The 6,339-nt window shown below is 40.7% G+C and overlaps 1 non-coding gene across 1 annotated transcript; it reads right to left on the bottom strand.

Annotated features, from left to right (window-relative positions):
- Positions 1–5,948: 5,948 nt before the first annotated feature.
- On the bottom strand, positions 5,949–6,055 carry LOC127077345 (small nucleolar RNA R71). Its single transcript, XR_007787177.1, has one exon. It is a non-coding gene; the product is annotated as a small nucleolar RNA R71 (small nucleolar RNA).
- Positions 6,056–6,339: the final 284 nt, after the last annotated feature.

The following is a 6,339-nucleotide window of genomic DNA, read 5'->3' as shown; positions in this document are numbered from 1 at the left end:
TCCACCACCCCCATGTTTGGAGCAAAAAAGCACATCCAGAAAATGTACAGTGGTCATTTTGTGCATTTTTACACAAAAAGCTATATAGGAAAGTCAATACAGCAGAACCCCAACTATACGTGCTTATTCTATCTATGTCCTCGAGTAAACTCAAGTACATAAAGTTTATGCTATTTCCCGTGCCTTCGGGAAATAGCAAGTTCCCAAATAATAACATAATGTAAAACCTTGTTTTTATTATTTTTTCTTGTTCGGACAAATCCTCAGTCAAAATTATAGCGTCGTGGTAGAATTGGAGGCTCGATAGTTTAATACCCTGGCCCCTTGCTTTCGCAGATCCCTCACCCTCGACTAGATCTACGCCTAACATTTGAACACATAGTTCGTTGGGCTGTTGAACATTTCCAGTCACAGGCTTACCATCTATTCGAAGACCCAAAACCATGTACACGTCCTCTAGTGTGACGGTACATTCACCAGTTGGTAGGTGAAAAGTGTGTGTCTCTGGTCTCCAACGTTCACATAAAACAAGAATAAATTTCACATCAATTGTGGCATTTATCACATGCATAACATGACCGAACCCCGCACGCTCTATGTAAGGTACGCACCATGGGTCTGGATAAGCCATAGGGTGTGAACGTTGACGAAATTTCTTGGGATCCTTTAAAAACAAACAATATAAACAATCATTAGATTGGAGTTTTAAAAAATAAATTATAAACATACGAAAGAGGCAATGTTCAAGAAAAACTTACGAATGAGGCAATGTTCGCCCTAGTGCCTCTGTGTTCTTGGCCCATGGTAAGAAGAGACATGATTGCAATGTAGAACGTAGGTTTATTGATGAAAAGTTCGTCGGTGTTCTCTGAAAAAAAAGTGTTAGTGGATGATGAAAATTTTCAAGAATTACCTGCTATTTATAACCGTATTCAAATAGTATGAATATGTAAAAAAATTGGACACGTGTAACGCATGCAAAAATTTGACACGTGTAACGCATGCAAAGTTGGTTGAGAATCTTGCAGGCTAGGTGGAGCTGGATAGGCATGCGTGAGAATCTTGCAGGCTAGGTGGATATGACTTTGATGGATATGCATGCGTGAGAATCTTGCAGGCTAGGTGGATAGGTTAGCATGCATTGGTACAGGTTAGGTTGCACTTGTCTTGTCTAGGGGAAGGCTTGGTGGATGTGTTGCATGCAAAAATGTGACACGTCTAACGCATGCATCACAATTGAATCTGTGTATATAGGCATGCGTGAGTACAAGTATTCACACAAATTTTCACACAGGTATTCACAAAATCTTCACAATATCTTCACATATTTCACACATATCTTCACATATCATGGCATCTTCATCACAATACAAAATCAAAGCTCACGTGAATGGTGAGACTTATGAATGTGATATGTCTGGCTTCCTATTTAGAAACACCGATTGCACTCGTTTTTGTCTAAATAGAGGAGCTGACTTCTCTTATCTGAAAAAAAAAGATTGAGTCCAAACTTAGACAACCTGTGTCCCAAATTTTTTATCAACAACCTTTTTTTTCTTCTGAAAATAACTCAGTCAGGTTTTATAAGTCATTGATTCAAAATGACATGGAGGCACAAAACATGTTTCGTAACCATGAGTATTCTGATTACGATTATATAGTGTTGTACATTGTCTTGGAAAAATTTCAACCAACTCAGAATATTCAGTCACAGGTTATTGATCCTTTGGTTGATGACGAACAAGATGTTGAACACCCCTTTGAAGACGATGTGGTTGATGATGCAGAAGGCGTGGTTGATGACTTGGTGAACCGTGATTCCGAAGACGAAGACCAAGTACAAATACCTATAGCGCAACGCTACTCGCCACCTGCGCACTTCACAACCCTTAACTCGGGCGAGGATGAGCCCTCGTCAGATATGTCCTACAACCCATATATGAGGTCTGATGAGGAGTTAAAGAAGGCTGACCAATTTCGGACCAAGGAAGAGTGTCTGTTAGCAATAAAAAACTAGCACTTGAAAAACTGTGTTAACTACGATGTTAACAAATCAAACCCGGAAAGATACGTTATTTTATGCAAAAACCCAGAGTGTGGGTATAGGTTGATGGCATCGTACAAGAAGAAACATAATGCGTGGGTGATAGGGTCCATTTCTCAAGCTCACACTTGCGTCAACACAAACATGGCATAGGATCATCGCAAACTTAGCCATGATATGATCTGCCATTCCATAATACCTCTTGTTGAAGCTAACCCGTCACTCAAGGTCAAAACTATTATCTCCCATTGTGTTGCTATTTTCAAATATACACCATCGTACAGAAAGGCTTGGTTAGCGAAAACCAAGGCAATTGAACTGGTATACGGTAATTGGGAGGAATCATACAAACAACTTCCGCGCTACCTGGCTGCACTACATTTGTATTCACCTGGGACGGTTTCTATAATGGAGACCTTGCCGGCACAATCCCCTGATGGAACTCGTCTAGAAGGTAATGGAATATTCCATAGACTTTTCTGGGCATTCCGTCCCTGCATCATTGGTTTCACATTCTGCAAGCCGCTTATTCAAGTCGATGGAACTTGGTTGTATGGGAAATACAAAGGATCGTTACTGATGGCGGTCGCACAAGATGGAAATTCTAATATTTTCCCAATAGCTTTTGCATTGGTAGAAGGAGAAACGGCTGCTGCTTGGAGTTTCTTTCTTAAGAATCTCCGAATGCACGTGACTCCACAAGCTGGCATCTGTGTGATTTCTGACAGGCACGCTTCTATAGACAGTGCATACAATAATCCAGCAAATGGTTGGCATGACCCCCCGTCTACGCATGTCTACTGCATCAGGCATATTGCTCAAAATATTATGCGGGAGTTCAAAGATAAATTCTTGAAGTAAAATTTGATAAACGCGGGGTATGCATTAAACCAACCTGGATTCCAATACTACCGCCGGGAAATAGTGTTGGCAAATTCTGATGCAGGGAGGTGGATCGATAATATTGACAGAGCAAAGTGGACTAGGTCATACGACGATGGGGTGAGGTGGGGCCACATGATAACAAATTTTGTGGAATCAATGAACGACGTCTTTAAGGGCATACGTAACCTCCCGGTAACCGCTTTGGTGAGTGCGACCTATTTTCGGATGGCAACGTTGTTCGTAACAAGAGGCAAGCGCTGGCATGCAGTGTTATAGACGGGTCAAGTGTATAGTGATGCCTGCATGAAGTTTATGAGGCAGGAATCAGCCAAAGCCAGTAGCCATCGGGTTACGGAATTCGACCGCCATGGCCACACTTTTAGTGTCAAGGAAACAATTGACCACAACCAGGGGCTGCCCAGACAAGAGTATAGGGTCCTAATACCAGACTGTTGGTGCAACTGTGGTCAATTTCAGGCCTATCGTATGCCTTGTTCCCATGTCATTGCAGCGTGTTCACACACCCACTTCGATGCATTGTCGCTAGTGTCTCCGATCTACAAAGTTGCAACATTGCTAAATGTATACGACAATCCCTTTCCGGTGGTAGCATTGGAGGCATATTGGCCAGAGTATGACGGGGAAATTGTATGGCACAACGATTCGATGCGGCGGAATAAAAGTGGTCGCCCAAACAGCAGGCGCATGATCACACTAAAATTTACGTATTTTCGACTCCGATTTCACATGCATTCTAGTCGTTTTATTGTCATTTTATTGTGTTATTACTGTGTTTTCCTTTGTTTTCAGGTTTTTACTTTAATCGGAGCCCCGATCGAGAAAAGGAGTGAAAAAGAGCTAAAAACCCTAGAATTCAACATTTTGTGCTTATGGCCTACCCCATGGCGGGCGTCACAGACCAAGTCATGACGTGTCCAAGTCCAACTTCCTCAACTCCCACGTTTCCCCACTTCATCCACTAAGGCGCCCCACTTTGTGCTTGTGGCGGGCGCCATAGCCTTGTGGCGGGCGCCACAAGAAGGAAACGGTTTCCTCTATTTTCAAGTTGAAGGGCATCCAAGTCAATTCCACCTTTTTTATTTGCTTATAAATAGAAACGTGAATTCAGTTTTACAATCATCCAAACTTAGAGCAGAGGCAAACTCAGAAGCAACTTTGTTTCACTTAGGCATATATTCAGTATTTTATAGTGGTAATCGCTTCGCATTGGAGTGTTACCACAATTGTGTCATCAAGTCTGTGATAGAGTCTGTAATCGAGTTTGGAGCACTTTGGAAGGAAGTTAATCCTGCCGCCATTTTCTTTTCCGCATTGCAATTTACTCAGCCCTCCGATTGGAGCAGGTTTTTATTACTCGCCTTTACTTTATTTATTTCCCGCACTCGCTTTACTTTATTTATTTCTCGCACTCGCCTTTACTTTATTTATTTCCCGCACTCGCTTTTACTTTATTTATTTCCCGCACTCACTTTTACTTTATTTATTTCCCGCACTCGCTTTTATTTTATTTATTTCTCGCACTCGCTTTAAATTATTTATTTCCTCGCACTCGCTTTAAATTATTTACTTTCTACACTCGCACTACTTTTATTTACTTTCCGCACTCGCACTACTTTTATTTATTTTAATGCACTTTTACTTTACCATGTCTAGCTAAATTTATAACGCTAGAATGTAAGGATCGTAATTAAACCAGTAATCCGTACAATGGTTCGTAGAAACACTTAAAGGGCTATTTTAACTTTCAACTTAAGTTTTCCCGCACTTCAATTCCGTTGGGTAAGATCGAAAGCCGTCTAACGTCTTTATAAACTTAATTGTTTTTAACTATTTCAAAAATAACGAAAGCGCTTTGTTTAGTTCATTAGGAGTTTTTAACATCAAGAAGAAAAGAGATTTTAAAACTATTTCCGGACGCGTTTATAAGTTTAGAGTCTGGTTCGTGAGAACCTCTTTTGGTTAAGAAATCCAGGTTATAATACTTTTCAACTTAGTCAAGATACTATATTTCTTAAAAATAGGTTTACTACTCTAACGCAATGCGCGCCTTTTTATAAGTGACAATAAGAGGGTTTGATTAGGGAGTACAACTCGGTTCTGAATACGCGAAAGCGACAGTTCCTGTTAAATTAGTTCTTTTCAAAGTAGGAAACATTGCCCATAAGTAGTTCTATTAGCAAGTACTTGGATTATCAATTGATTACGTGAATTACATTCGACCCTGTCTTTATTAATTAAATCTATTTCAACACTTTACTTTTTATTGCACACTATAAAACACTTATTTTGACCGCCTTTGATAAACACCATAACGACAGATAACGATAGATTGACACTTGGTCTCTGTGGATACGATAATCTTTTATATTACTCTGACGCGTTCGTATACTTGCGAACATCAAGTTTTCCAACGCATCATGTTTTTCGCGCCATTGCTGGGGACCAATTTCGTCAAATTTCATTTTCCTGTTGTTATATCGTTTAGACTTAGGTTATTTCCCACCGGTCAATGCGAAGAACTCGCAGCACCGGAAGTTTAAGCTTAGTAAACCCTCTGGCGGAACCTGAACATTACGCTCGCGCACGTTTATTCTTTCATTGAATTAAGAGAGCTATGGCCGAAGATCAAAACCAAAGACCTCTTAAGGACTTCGCTCAACCATCTAATGAAGAACCTAGTTCTAGTATAGTAAACCCGATCATCCCAGCCAATAATTTTGAACTTAAACCATCTCTGTTACAACTAGTGCAACAGAGACAATTCGCGGGTCTCGCTACCGAGAACCCTAACCAACATTTAAAAATATTTCTTCAATTAGCAGATACTTTTAAAACCAATGGAGCTTCTCCTGAGGCAATACGTTTAAGATTATTTCCTTTTTCCCTCAGAGATAAAGCCCTATCATGGTTAGATTCCCTTCCATCCAATTCCATTGCGACTTGGGATAACCTTAGAAGAGTTTTTCTTGCTAGATATTTTCCCCCGAGTAAGACCGCCATTCTTCGAAACCATATAACTAGATTTACCCAAAACCATGGAGAATCGTTGTTCGAAGCTTGGGAGAGATATAAAGAATTGTTACGAGCATGCCCACATCATGGTTTAGAAAATTGGTTAATCATTCAAACCTTCTATAATGGACTTCATTATAACACAAAGATGACCATCGACGCTGCCGCAGGCGGTGCTCTGATGAACAAACCTTACCCTGAAGCTAGTGCCCTCATCGAAGACATGGCTCAAAACCATCAATCATGGGGAGTCGAACGAGCGATAGTTGAGAAGAAGGAAGCCCAAGGAGGAGTGCATGAACTAAGCTCTATAGACATGATGCAAGCTAAAATGGACGCATTAGCCCTCAAAGTCGAGCATATGTGCATAAACCCGA

The sequence above is a fragment of the Lathyrus oleraceus genome, chromosome 4 (genome assembly GCF_024323335.1).
Source record: "Lathyrus oleraceus cultivar Zhongwan6 chromosome 4, CAAS_Psat_ZW6_1.0, whole genome shotgun sequence".
Classification (NCBI taxonomy): domain Eukaryota; kingdom Viridiplantae; phylum Streptophyta; class Magnoliopsida; order Fabales; family Fabaceae; genus Lathyrus; species Lathyrus oleraceus.
This window is presented reverse-complemented; position numbering and strand designations above follow the sequence as displayed.